Consider the following 14,726-nt stretch of genomic DNA (forward strand, 5'->3'; position numbering starts at 1 on the left):
TCGAAACCTACATAAAAAATTAAAATTTTAAAGGAAAGCAAAACAGTTTCATTCTAAAAAAAAGCAGCACTCAGGAGACCCTCCAACAGCAGACTGTAAATTAAATACATCTCCCCCGTGGTAGGTAAGCGTGTGTATGTTGGCTGGCAGGCTGGTTAAGACATTGGCCATTACTGGGGTTTCTGGTCACGCCATTCTGCCTGCCATTAAACCATCACTCAGGCCAACTGCGTACATTATTCATGCCCCGGGAGGTTTGTCAGAGGCGGTGACTGCAGGTGCTGTGACAGAGCTCTCAATCACAGGCACCCACGCCGTCTGCTCACCTGACCCCACCGTGACACAGCAACCCATGGTCCACCTCAGTTCAGCAGTGGAAGCAGGTCCACAGCTGGGAGTAGATGGAATCCACAGGGGCTCTAAGATACCCCCGACACCAACAACAGCCAACGCCACACATATCACCTCATGCCTGTCAACTTCAGCACACTGCTGTATAAAAGATAGCCAGGGGAATTTTATTAACTTGTTTGTTCTATTTCACAGAGCCACATAACTCCTGCTGCCATCACACGCACCAACACAGAACTTCTTAAAATGGCGTGAGCCTGTGAGCCAGGATGCGTTTTTCCACTCTGCTGCTCAGATGCTTCCTGTCATCCTTCATGGGGACGAGTAAAAATTCTAGTGGCACATCTTTCCACTGGCAAAGTGAAAAGTGGCCTGCAAAGCTATTTACCTAATTTTACTGCATTTGATAGATACATGTGATCTTTCACTGCCGCCCCGGTGCCCCGCATCCACCGCTCAGTCAGACATTAGAGGGAGTCAAGCTGAGCCGTCATCCGCCAAATGTGGTGTTATTTATGACTCTGCCTTTTTGATAATGTGAGTAAGGTCTGCCACATCTGAGCCATTTGTCCACAGTGTGATGCCACTCAGATCCTTGACGCATTACCTTACAGGGTGGCAAATCCAAGGCTGCTCAGTGAAGTCTGAAAAAAACAACAACTATACCTTCTGTAATTATTCTTTTATGGCATCTTTAAGTGCACTTTCAGTAAGATGGCATTAAGCTACCCTTATGCTTTGTAAGTAGATAATCTGAATAGGGACACTTCCTTTGGCTTGGTACTCTCAGCTGAATTTTAGAGCTACCTTGTGTGTGACTGTAGGCGAAATGCAGTGGATAAAATTTGTGTACAAGTGGAATTCAAATGTGGAGTTAATGAATGGTGAGAGTGCTGGAACCGAACGAGAGTAAAAATATTCTGTCAGTTTGAGGAGAAAATCTCATGCAAATTAATTAGTGATGAAACATGTGTCTCTTTCTTCCACCTGATACTCAGCTTTAGCAGAAACTAGAGTCTTTCAGATTCCTGCAGGATATACACATACGTTCAGACATTGCTGATCATCTTTTCCCATTCTTGCCAGTCACTGTGTGGGAATTAGACAAGCACTTTAACATGTATATATATAATCAAATGAAGCCCTCAAATGATGTGAAAGCGCTATATTTATTTACTTATGAATATATTTAATTAAATATATTTTTAGTTGCATTTCATAACGCTCTTGCGAGAGATGAGATGTTTACTTTACAAACCAGATTAAGACTTTAACAACTGAAAACAAAAAAAACCACAAAAAAACAGACAAAATTTTTTTACTACAGAATACAAAACTGTCTTTTTTATGTAGAAAATGCTCCTTTTCCACTGGTGAAAATTAAATAGAACTGGTGCTAATATAATTTTCAGACCCCTCATAAGCCTCAAAGGCTAACGTCTATTAAAAACTACAATATTTCTGATATGATCAATATAGTTATTGTTATGTACTAAGGAAACTTGAGACACTAACTGCCAAGTTCTTTTGAACTTCTAAAGAGGAACAATAGGAAGGTTCATAGTTGAAAACATCAAACAAAGTTAAGGGAAGCATACCGCCCGAGATCAAAGGATCTGCTGTAGATTAATAAAACTGCCCTGAACATCATTGGCACCCATCTATTGAGCATTAGTGATACTGGTGAGAGGGCATTGTGTAGAGCCAAGAGGATGCTGAAAGATAATGCTAAAACCCTGCTCCAGCCTGGCAAGCAATACACAAGTATCTGCTGTGTACTGCCACACTTCAACGCTTTCCTCAGGCTGAGCTGAACTGAGACACTGAACTCATCATCCTCACTCCACTACAAATATTTTAACTGTATTTAATATCATGATGTCCTTAAAAGCCTTGAACGTATGCGCTAAAATCCTGTATATATGGTATGAAACTTGAATATGTGGAATATGATGATATAATAATGAATGGAACTTTGGTCCATCGTTGCCTCCTGTTCAACGAGGTGACAGCCTTATTCTCCTCAGCCTTTGGAGATGCTTCTTCATGTTCTGACACATGGTTGAACTGGAAAAGCTCTTATTAAGAGCTGGTCATATGCCGGACTATGTAATGGGTCACTCTGCAAAGTGTGAAAATGAGAGTGAAGTTATGAATTGCTACATTTCTTAATAGCATGCACTTCTATTCCTGGTGAGGTGGCGCGATGCCAGCATTACTATACAGGAATGAAAATGTATAGAAAATTAGACAGATGGCTTCATAACGATGTAAAGTGTAGCTACAGAAGCTTTTATGTGTTGTTTAACTGTAAACTGTAAACCAATCTAATGATATTAGGCATTTCAACCTATCCGTCGTCAGGCTGATGACGCTTAAAAAGCCAAAATTGTGATGTTTTTAATAGTAACAGTAACATATATTTTACAAATCATTTAAAAATAAACATGTTCTCTCTTTAATGGACACAGATATGCAATCCTGTGGTGATTTGTGTGACCTCTGTATGTCTGCTACACCTAAATCTTTAATGTTTTCTCAGGTTTATAGAATACCCACATGCATCCGATGATTGTGAATATCATGTTGAGGTTTCTTTAACCTGAGTGCATGTTGGACTCATTTATTAATATTTATTAGTAAATGAAAAGACAAAATACACATATATTCTATATGACTCTATATAGCAAAAATCATGGCGTCTTATAAATATGTCACTTCTCTATTACACTTTAGTTAAAAACAAATTATGTGTCCTCGTCGGCTCATACAAATGCCCTTCCACAGCAGAGGGGCTGTAAAGTAATGAATGTATCGACTTCTGCGGCGTGCTCTTAGTGTCCATCTCCACCACTATAAGCAGGGATTAACTTCCTCCTAATGAAGGGCAATTCAGTGCTGTATTAGGACCAATAGATGCCAACATGAAGACCTTACATCCCTCACCCTGACAATTACAGTGCTCCGGGATTAGCGGGAAAGTTGTGAATATGTCTGCAGAATCCTAAATGAAGGCTGTGCTGCACAGCACAGTTTGCACACAAACACGTGCAAGTATGAACCACCACCCGCAATCATATTACCTGACATCTACCAAAGTTGAAGCTACATTTTACAGGTGCACACAATCAACAAATGCAGACACAAAAGATCAATGACTTGTTCCTCTGAGCTACCGTTTCGTAGCTCTGCTAATGGCTTATAACACATCAGAGTGACAGCATCACAAACACACAACACTCAGCTACTTCTCAGTTACCTCCACTCTGTCTCACACAGCTCACACAGTAATGGCCGTGCCTGTATGAAAGCCAAGATTCAATATGTGTTGCTTCCCCATCTGCTACATTGATAAATTATGGGATACCATAATTAATTCCTGTCAGTGTGACGACAGCATTGATAGGTCTTACAAAAGCAAATTTACCACATCGGCAAGCATTAAACTAAGCCAAGGATTCTGTCTGTTAAGTAAAAGGTTGTTTTAAATGCTTTATAGGATTGTCATGTTTAGCTCTGTAGTTCCCAGCTGAGGGCTAAGTCCATTCAAAAAGTCAAAAGAGAAACCTAAGGGGCTTGAGAAGATTAATGAGGTTCACTAGCGTCAACTAATGTTCCAAAGGATATATTAAAATATAGCATATCTGCACTCCAGAATAACACCGAGATTTTTTTAAAGTCAAATCAAATGATTTTTGTTATTTAAGATTAAATTATACTTAAAACAATTTAAATGAATTTAAGAAAAACTAGAATATGTTAAGGGTACTTTGTCACAATGTCATAATGTCTTCAACAATGACCATATGAAATGGCCACAGCATCAGTTCAGAGTCAAGCGCAGCCCCAGTTGCTATAAACTCATCCACATGTAGGGTACAGTAGTTAAGTTGCTTTAATGTAACTTGATTTAATGAGCGTCCCATCTGTTGTACTTGATGCCTGATCTGTTCTGTAGAGGATACTCAACCTCTCCATGTATCATCATATGTGTTCTACATTTGCCAATGGAGAATATAAATTTTAGCAAATAAAATAACTTCTTCTTTTTCATCTTCCTTTGACTGTGGTGCTAACTGAATTAAAGATTAGGCACCTAGAGTTTCTCTAAGCATTAAAAATTCCAACATTTAAACAGGGCAACAGGAAGCATCATAATCTATGTTTAAATCTGTTTTTCAATCTGAACCCTTCCTTGTTGTTTACATCACCTCACACCTTGTTTAATCACATCTTTATAACAGCTGCTAAAAGGCATCGCCAGTTGAAAGTGAATAAAACCATTTGATGACTTTATACAGAAAGCCTCTTTGATGCAACAGCTAATAACCACAGGCATGAAAAGGCCTTTGTGACAACGACAAGAAAATACAGCTTTTTTTCTGAAAGGGTTCGACTTAATTAATTATTTTTGTGTGTAAATGTAAATCTTAAAAAGTAACTACTATAATAAGAGCATTTAAATGCAGTGAACAAAAACTAGTTTTCCCCATATAATATAGTGGGGGAAAATGCTTAACTACAAGTGCATTAAATCTCTTCAGCCAGAACTTTATTTTCCAACACACTGTCTCTTTCTACTAAAGCTATACATTTAGCTCAAGACCACACAAACATGCTAGCCAACTAGTGAGGCAGTTTGCTTTAAAGCAGCCCTGGCAGAAGACGGATGAAACAGCTCTACCTGCTTCGGCTGCTTTAAGATACCGATGTTATTACTTTCTGCAGTGCACTGTTCCCACACAATAATGGTGCTTATGCATAAATGATAATCACATTTCCTCACTATAGCCCTCAGTGACATCCATGTGACAGCCTCTGCGCTTATGTATAAATGATGTTCACATCTATGTAGGTGTTACTCACTAACCCATAACACGGCCCCTCATTCCTCACTTTTATATAAATCCTTTTCTTCAACTATGTGCAGCATTACATGTATAATGCCTGCTCAAACTGACGTTAATTTAACACTTGTGTGCAATTCTTTACTCAAGGCTCAAGTCATAATATTGTAGTTTAAGAGTTAATTGACACAGCAGCCTGTGATTCTTAGAGAAATCCATCACACAGGAGGCAGATGAATTTTTAATTTCCTCTAGCATGATAGAATTTTTTTTTAAAAGAGGGGTCGTAAACATTTAACCTGGAATGGCAAACAAACGGCCTTTTCCTTTACACAATGTCCCTAGCAGCGAGCTAGTCTGCATTCATAAAATCAGCATTTACAGTCATCTGTCTGCTGAGGTGAAAGTGTACACTAATGCTAATTGGCTTCAATATGGCATAAAACAAGGCTTTTATCTAACTCATGCACTCCTAATCATGCTGCTCTGTAATAACAATATCAGAAATCAAATTAATAGTGAGAACAGGTCTTGCTGTGGGCAGACAGGGTAAGTGGGGAGAAATGTCCTCGAACTGAGATGAAATGCAATTTGGACTGAAGACGAAGGCAAGGGGAAATATTCTGAGGGAATTGGAGCAAGCATATGTCTCCAACGAAGAAAACGTCAGGTCCTGTTAATCTTATCTGAATGGCTGCCTGCTGACGTGGATTTAATTTTACACAAGTGCATGTCTGCTAGCTTGTGTGAGTGCACACCAGGCAGACTGTACACACACACACACACACACACACACACACACACACACACACACACACACACACACACACACACACACACACTTTCAGATATAATTGCAGTTTAACTTAAAAGTGCTAAACTAAGCAATAAAAAAAGGGATAAGACAAAAATTCGAGTAAAAGCACAACATTCAGAACATTCACTCACTGGCCATTTTATTAGGTACGGTGCTCATTAATCGAAATATTTAATTAGCAACTCATCTAACAGAAACCCAACATATGTAGACATGTAGACACAAAGGTCAAGATGACCTGCCCAATTTTAAACTGAGTATCAGAAAGGGGTAGAAAGGTGGCATGGTTATTTATAAGTGACTTATGTATGTATGTATGTATATATATGTATATATTGTACTATTCTTAGTTAGCGTATTGTCTGTCTTGTCTTAATGTTGGTTTAAAATGGAGCACTGTAACAAAAAATAATTTCCCCCAGGGATCAATAAAGTATTCTGATTCTGATTCTGATTCTGATGGTTGTTGATGCGACTGAGTTGAATTCTCTGTGTCACGATGTGGGATGGACTCAGGCGCAGACGAGGCAGCTAAAAGTTCCGTTTATTGCTATACAACACCAGCTGCGAATATATACAAGTGAGAGGGCAGGGGGAATCCAGGGCACAGGGGAATCCGGAAAAGGAGCTCTTCACACACGAGGGACTTCACAAAACACAGCACACCAGCAACCTTGCACACCCAGGGCTCCAAGGGAAATGGAGCCCACAATGAGCTCCGCCCCGGCAAGACACGGCAAGCGTGAGAGAGGTAGATGTAAACAAGAAACGTATGTAGCCAACCTGAGTCAGCCGGGCAGACACGGGGAACATGACACTGAGTTTTTCAGTCATCTGTCTGCAGTTTTTCCCCAAGAGGGTGACGGACCCCCTATTGATCCTCTATCTAATCAGGTGTGAAAACGGTTGTGGGTCACAATCAGCCAAGGTTTCGCATGAGCCCCTTGTGAAACCTAGCCCCACCCTATCATGTGATTGACTGAGGTCAAATGGCCCAGGATGCCCGGGACACCAACGACACCAACTGTCTGCCATCTTTAATCCAGTTTTGAGATCCCTTCCCAGATGCTTTAACGCCCACTCACATCCTGGGCCACACCTTGGCTCGTATGAGGTAGAGGATCAGTAGGGGGTCCATGACCCTCTTGGGGACACTCCCATAGGGCTTAAAATGTGGGATTCTCCACCAATTGCTCTTATAACTGAAAAAGCTTCTTGGATGAGAGGTGAAATGTCTTCAAGAAACCTAAAGAAGTCCAGACGCTTTTCTTTCCAAGCTCCTTAGACTACGATGACCTGGATGACTGAGAACCTTCACAGACAACGAAGGGTGTTCTAAATATTAAAGAGGCCCCAACCCAATAGTAGCAAGTTGTAGCTAACTGACTGGTGAGAGAATATTAACAAATTAGAATGTATGTTTGTATGTTAATCTGCTGACTTAGCCCCTTGTGGCAAAGGTCCATGTTTTAGGGGCTTTCAGTGTAGCCAGCAAATATCTGGATCAAGACTCCTTGTTCCAGCCACTGATTATTGTTTACTAATGCACAAAACAGCTAACAAGAAGATAAATCACTGACAGCTGACGATTTTGAGATTGTCAAATTTTTAAACCTACACTGTTTACCTCTACCCAACCAAAGCCTGCTCAAATATTAGTGGTCAATAGAACTTAGATTATAAGCAGAGTACAAACAGAAACCTGAAAGGTCTGGGTGCAGCTAATCTGGTCCCTTGTCTATAGATTTGGCATATTCATATGGTGCTATGTGTTTAATTTAATTGGTTTAATTAACAGTTTCCCTTTTAATTTTTTAAATGGTACATTTCTACTATTCTCTAAATGAAGTGGGTTATCTTTGTTGTACTTTCAGTTTTACTGTTTTGTTCTCTCTCTGTGTGATTTTTGCATTTTCAGTTTTTGCTGCGTGTTGATGTGTTTTGTTAAATGCATTTTCATTCTGATCATTTTTGCTGTGGTTTCTTACATCTTGTTATCCTGTTTTGTCAAACTTGTTGTGGTGTGCACTCTGGGCCACCATAAGGTGCGTGTGTGTAAAGCATCTTCTTCACAGACAATGACCCACACCTCACCACCCACCCACCCTTCCACCCAGTTTACACACAGCAATTCTTTGTTCCTGGAATGGGAATGCTGAGATGCAGTAAACATAAACAGCATACCCTTCCCTCCCACATATTCCCATACCAGCATTAAGATGAACAACCACCCATTTACCCATTTACAATTCAGTACAACTTACAAGCACATACACGCACCAGAAGAACAAGTAAAGACAATTCTGTCGGGAAGCTATATCTGTTTCTCCGCCACCCTCATACGCATCATTCTCAGAGGCGACAGGCAAAGAGAGTCAGGGACAGATAGTAGTGAAAATGGGAAATAAAGGAGTGAAGAGGAGGAGTGGGAGATGTGACAGCAAAAGGGAGACTAGTGAGAAGAGGGAGAGGATGATAGCGGAGTGCCACATTCACTCATCCTCAAACCTGCTCCTCTGCTCAGGAGCCATGCCTCTGGAGGACACCACAGACGCCCAGCAGCCTCAGGCTCATCACAACATGCAGGACCTTAAGAAAGGGCTGAGAACAAGAAAATGAAAGAGGGCCGCAGAAGATTTGAATCAAAGTAAAGATAAGAAGATCAAACTGTGACAGGGGAGAAGAAGAGTGGAATTAAAGAGTGATGGAGAGTGGAAAGGTGGAAAAAAAGAAAAGGGAACGCGATGCTCCCAGAAGCCAGTGTGGTGGGTCTTTGAGACTGTGACACACTCTGGGACATTCATGGTGGCAAATAGGCTAAGCTGCCTTGAACATAGATTAGCAGGGAGCCACAGCAACAGTATGTGATGTTAACACTGAGCTCTGTAGTGCTGCTTCGGGTGCTTATCTGTGGTTACGCTGTTATTTTAAAACCCTTAAAGCACTAATGTGACCTCTTTAGCCCATTAAAGAGGAAGAATCCTATGCTTTTGGTTTATTATCTTGATATGAAAAAGAAAATTATACAACAATGGGTAATGTGGTAGTAGGTGGGAAAATATTGGAATTTCAGGTGTAAACCTCAGGAAAACATGTTGATGACTACTGTTCATGCTACTTTGTTGTTCATTAGCATCGGGATAGAGCAGTCTGGGTGCTCCCCCATTAGCTCATTTTTATGCACAATGTGACACAAGAGAGCAGAAACGTGGAGACAGGGTAATTTCAGCAGCTGACACGTTGGGACAGAAGCTTATATGTATAGCTGACATATTTTTATTTTACTTCTTTTTTTTAATCAAAGTAGCGGACCACACTTGCAGAATGCCAATCATGGACTCAGACTATAATGCAGCAGCCCGCAGATAAGAGAGGGGGGGAGAAAAAGCGAGCAAAATTTCCATCGCTGACAAAGTATAGCAGTAAACCCTTTCTCAAATGTCTTTTAGCAAGATAGCAGGCTGTAACTCTAAAACCACATCTCTTATGTGCAGCAGCCAAAGCAAGGCAATATTCCCTCATGGCACACCAGTTGGATGACTGAGTGAACTATTTCCCTGCCAAGGCAGGGCAGTGGGCTGGCGCTACATCCGCATAATCCTCATTGTGTATTTACAAACCACCTTCTGCCTTTTTTCTGTCTTTTATAACCTTGTCTAAGCTGGCCCCTGGTTCCCTGACGTCCTCCTGTGACTCTCTGATGTGACAACTGGGCTGAAACTCCGTAATTTGGAGTTAGAGATAAGGGCAGGGAAAGGATGTAACTCCTGGTTAGACAGTGATTGAACTGGCTCTGGAGGGTGACTGCACGGCAGAAACCTAAGACCCATTTATTTAAGTCTGGAACGATGGGCCTTCAATAACTGAGTGTAGGTGGACACGGTTATCAAATGCATATAGTAGAGCTTCGTGGAAAGCAAGAAGGAAAATAAAAGGATGCATAGATTACATGTTTCTAGTATGAGTCCAATTTATGTGTAGTAAGTAGGCTAAACCTACAGGTACATAATTTCACTCAGGTAATTTAAAGGTTTTCTGGAGTTGAGGAGAAGGCAACAAAATTTTAAAAACTGTGATGAAAAAGGGGGAAATGGAAACAAAAAAGGAGATGAGAACAGATGCATTAAACTATTAACAAACTCCATGTCCATTCATCTTCTTTTTTTAACTACATTTAATTTGTGTATAATGGTTTAACGGCACCCACCTGGAGAATTAGCTCAGCCAGCTGTTCGTCTTGATGCACCCAACATTTGCATAACACCACACATTGGAAATGTGCATTCATTTGTCTTTTTTTTTTTCACTATTTACCTGAAGAATTCAGTAGAATATGTACAAATCTGAATTTAGAAAGTTAAAATAATGGGCAAAAATGGAAGTTTAGAGACGTATTATGCAGAACTAGTTCAACGTGTCAACTGAGACAGGGTAGCGAGGTCACCAGCAGACCTCAGAACTCAGTGGACACTAGCCGAAAATTACTAAAGTATAACTGTGACATAAATATGTATCCAAATTTTTTTTTTCTAACAGAGCAAGCTATAAACAGAGCACTAATATATTGTCCAAAGACAATGTGACGACTGTAGTAGTCTATGGCCACCACTGCATAATAAATGGCCTGCATTTGTATAGCGCTTTACTCAGTCCCTAAGGACCCCAAAGTGCTTTACACTACATTCAGTCATTCACCCATTCACACACACACATTCACACACTGGTGATGGCAGCTACATGGTAGCCACAGCTGCCCTGGGGCACACTGACAGTTGTCCGGCGAGGCTGCCTGACCACCACCAGTAGGCAAACACGGGGTTAGTATCTTGCCCAAGGATATTTGGCATGCAGCTAGGAGGCAGCCTGGGATCGAACCACCGACCTTCTGGTTAGTGGCTGACCTGCTCTGCCACCTGAGCTACAGCCACCCATATAATAACCTATAAAACATTCGTAAGTGTCAGTTTTCTATAATCACGGACAAATACTGCTGTCATCTATCAAATTAATGGTTGCACAATATGGAACTCCAAAGTGTTCAAAATTAAATAAATAAATAGGTCAAGATGAAATAAATAACTATGTGAATAAATAAGACACAGATATGTAATGTGAGAATGATATTGTGAAATAATGGAACACATTTTGAAAAAAATGCTCATTATTGTGAAATATATTGCATTCTGCTATATAAATTTACTTATTATTGTGAAATATTATTTCATGGTCATTATTTTTCACAATAACAGAGATTATTCCTGAGGCATTTTATTTATTTCCAGTCGTTTTTAGTCCAAAATGACCTTTTTTCAAAGTCAGTCTTTATTTCAAAATCCCGTTTTTCCCGATGGTCTATTTATTTCATAATGCGACTTTTCAGCAGAATGACTTTGTCTGTCAATCAATGTAAGTGGGCTGGACCTTTGCACCTATTGGCTTATCGTTTACCATCGACTAGTTTTCCTGGATACCGGCTCCGCGGACGGCTACTGCAGCTAGCAACAGCGTGCTAGGTCAAAAGTCACGGAGGATGGCGGACTGGTGTGAACTTCAGCCAGTTCTGCTCATTTAAGCAAATCAGATAGAGAGGGATCATTTACCTGTAGATACTGTTTTGAGTCGTTTAGATGTTTCTGAAATGCTTGGGATGATAATTGCTCTTCAAGATGTTCGCATCGATGACAGCATTGTCAAAGGTTTAAGATCAATTCAGCACCGTGTTCGTTTGGAATACGCCGAGGAAGAACAGTCTTCAAATGTTGGCCGTCCACGTCTAGAAATCCCGGTGCAGCACTCGGGACTTTAGTGCTGTCCGGGATAACCGTCGGGGTAATTGCCGATACATTTTCTGTGTCTCCGAGCACAATTAGGAGGAAAATGACGGAGGATGGTCTAAGGTAAGTTTATGCTGTAATTGAGCACCTGTGTGATTCTGTACACAGCATTGTTTAGGTGTTGACCTTAATTATGACGTTTGACAATGAATTATTATCGCTTACTTTTTTTTGTTACTGTCTAAACTAAGTGGGGCAGCTACGGCTAAAGCTATCGGCGCCATCTCGGCGTTGAGACACGTTTAGCAGTGTTAGCTGTTAGTGTGTTAACTCGGAGACTGGGGTCAGTGGAGCCTGTAGGAACCTTTTACACAGAGTAGACCCACCAGCTTTCCACAGTCTACTTACTTATCACATCTTGTTAGACAACAGGGTCATTAGTGCTTTAAATAGTACATAGTTGAATGTTTCATTGCTGTTTGCAGTTGATTGTTCTCTGATAACGCATAACAAGGTTGATGTTAAATAGCGAGTTTATTGAAATGGTTTTGTCTATTTCAGCAGCATTATAGATATACTTTCTCTGGTGTCTTCGGTAAAGCTAAAACAAGAATACATTTACATCCTTGGTTCTTTCAGCATTAATTGGAAAACTTTGAGATTTGCTGTGCGCCTCCCAAGCCATTCTCTTTTATCCCACTTGTCAGGTATAGATGGCAATACTTTAAACAAAGTTAAATTTGTTATACCTGAAGAGAACCAATCCTGACCTAGAATGGGTGAATGAATAATTAGTTGGTAGCCAATGCCTAAGCAACTCACATAGGCCCTGGCAGACTCAATAAGTCCATCTAGGAACAGCTGCAGGAAACACCTCTTCAGTTTAAATTTAAAACATGTGCATGCTCTTTCAGGTTGATGAGGATTATGGTGTGGACTGGACAGGACAACATAATCGCTGCCCATCAAATGAGATCACCATTCCTGAGATTCAGCTCCCAGATGCACTGAATGAACAAGACCCTGCTGTGCTACCAATACTTCAAAATCACTTGTAGAAAGACATTATTACATTTAATCAGTTTCTATGTCAGGAGGATTTTTTTTTTTTTTAATTTCTACAGCTTTGTAGCTAATACTGACTCAAAACAGCATAACCAATTTCATTTTCAACAAAACAGTGAGTGGCTATAAAACAGGATTTGTTTTATACAGCTGTCACTTTAATGATATTCATTTCTTGGTTGGATATACAGTACATGTCAACTCTGAGCAGATTTAATACAATGAACACAGTAGAGTAGTGTAACATCTTAATTCAAATAATTTTTTCTAGAAATTTTTTTTGTATCAGTAGCGAGTATAAACAAAACATATTGTGTAATTTATAATGTACAGTGAACAACTGATTTTGATATCTGAACTCTTCATCAGTTTATATTAAAAAAGCCATAAATGCACACCTGTACTCTGTATTTTTCACTGTCAAGTGTATTAAAAAGAACTAGAACTCACTAGATTGTCCGTTTCTTTGAACACCGAGTACAGTAATGTGATGCAAGAAAGAAGAAATGGTCTAATTTTACCATGTGGTTATGGAATCAATCGTAAACCAGACCAAAACCTGAGTCAGTAGAGTTGAGACACACCTGAATGTCCATTAGAAATGACTCATAGGTACAGTAGTGTGCAGGAAGACGTAGTACTTCAAAACCGGTGGAAGACTTTGGAAGATTGCTGTTGACCACTTCCACAGTCATTTCTCGGCAAGACTTCCCATCCTGTCCAAAACTTGATGAGGGCTTTTTGTTGTGCACAAGATGCTGCAACAGAAGATTGTTTTAAACTATAATGACATCCTATATTCATTATTTTGAATCTTTTATGGAGAAATACCATAAAAGATGACCACTTACATACAGGGCACCAGACATTTTTGCCCCACTCAAATTGCTGTTGTAGCTTTTATAGATATTTTTATGTTAACAAAGCTAAAAGTAGTCTACATACAATTCTAGTGCAACTGATAATGCCACCACTCTTATGTATTGCATGGAGCAAATAACAAAACAAAATTATACTATAGCGTAGAGCTGGGCGATATAACGATATGTATTGCGAAATAACTTTTTCTCAATAGAAAAATTAAACTATTGCGATAGACCTCACCGCTCTTGTCCTTTTTATAAAAAAATGGCAAAATACCTATCGCAGCAGACTTACCATTTTCAATGAAGGACCGAAGGTAACCTGCCACTCTGCATTTATCCTCGAGAGCATTCCTCTTCTTCCTCATCTTCATCTTCTGTGGCAGGCCACAGTCATTTTATAGCTTTACTTATCTTGTAGTCTTAAGAGCATCAGCAACATTAGGTGTATTTTTATTAAATGTAACCCAGCTGTTCAACTAACCCACGCATACAAAACAGTATATTGGTGTTTTGTGTCAACAATTAATGTTCATCCTTCATAAATTAACCAAATTGCTTTACTATTCAGATGTTAAAAGATGTGACCTGACCTTACCTCACAACAGGGAGCAGTCTCTGATTCCCTTGGTAAGAAAGGAGGAATGATGTCTGATCTTTCTGTCAGAAGCGGCCATACCATGGTTTCCTTAAGCCAGGGGTGCTCAATCCCAGTCCTCGAGAGCTACTGTCCTGCAGCTTTTAGATGCATCCTTGTTCCGACACAGCTGAATCAAATGAATGGCTTGTTATCAGGCCTTTTCCAAACTTGATGGCATGCTGAAGAGGTAATCAAACATTTGATTCAGCTGTGTTGGAGTAGGGATGCATCTAAAAGCTGCAGGACAGTAGCTCTCGAGGACTGGGATTGAGCACCCCTGCCTTAAGCCCTTTCCTCAGCTGCTTGACGACTTGTTTGTGTTATGACCTACAACGGTGAGACCAAACCAAAACTGAAGTTGGAGTCTGT

At 40.1% G+C, this 14,726-nt stretch overlaps 1 long non-coding RNA gene across 1 annotated transcript; it reads right to left on the reverse strand.

Moving 5' to 3' along the window:
- Window positions 1-13,152: 13,152 nt before the first annotated feature.
- Window positions 13,153-14,402, reverse strand: LOC146639068 (uncharacterized). The gene is made up of 3 exons (XR_014906881.1): window positions 14,316-14,402; window positions 14,013-14,139; window positions 13,153-13,612 (listed from the first exon to the last, which is right to left on the reverse strand). It is a non-coding gene; the product is annotated as an uncharacterized LOC146639068 (long non-coding RNA).
- Window positions 14,403-14,726: the final 324 nt, after the last annotated feature.

Source organism: Diplotaxodon limnothrissa, linkage group LG2 (assembly GCF_057381915.1).
Source record: "Diplotaxodon limnothrissa isolate DT_005_m linkage group LG2, D_limnothrissa_male_GT1.1, whole genome shotgun sequence".
Classification (NCBI taxonomy): Eukaryota; Metazoa; Chordata; class Actinopteri; order Cichliformes; family Cichlidae; genus Diplotaxodon; species Diplotaxodon limnothrissa.